This window comes from Morone saxatilis, unplaced genomic scaffold (assembly GCF_004916995.1).
Source record: "Morone saxatilis isolate NCDOM2014 unplaced genomic scaffold, NCSU_SB_2.0 Contig18, whole genome shotgun sequence".
Taxonomy (NCBI): Eukaryota; Metazoa; Chordata; class Actinopteri; family Moronidae; genus Morone; species Morone saxatilis.
In genome coordinates this window covers 26891788-26892375 of record NW_023339740.1, presented here as the reverse complement: position 1 = coordinate 26892375, position 588 = coordinate 26891788, and positions in this window count along the sequence as shown.

Genomic DNA, 588 nt, shown 5'->3' with positions numbered 1-588 from the left:
TGAAGCTTTGGTGACTCCTAGTGGCGTCCCAACCCCCCACTGGTCTACAATGTTATTGCTCACCTTATTAGCTAGCATCACGGCTAAAGAGCAGACATCCCTGGACACACAGGATGAGAGATGATTTGTCAGTTAGAAAGTTAAATATGTATAACCTTGTTTAAGTACAGAATGTAGTAAGGAAATTATATATTTACATGGCATTAAAAACAAAGGTCACAAAATGCTTCATAATGAAATCAATTAAACACTAAATATAGTTTAAACTGAAATAACAAAAGCAAAAGGTAAATTAAGGTTAATTAATTAGATGATCTACCAGTGAGAGTAAACAACAAAGCAAGGGTCTCCCTTCATTTCAGGTTACTATGCACAAAACAATTCTGTTATGGTAATTGATGGGCAATTTCTATATTCTATATTATATCTAATCCTTTAATTAACCAATTGTGGGACACTAATAAACCTAACTAATAAAACCCATGGTTAAAAGTCTTAGAATGGCAGCCATGTTGGTTGAACTACACACACTTTATTATAGCTGTTTAATCGAGACCTCTGCTTTTTGTTTGCTCTCCTACAAGTCTC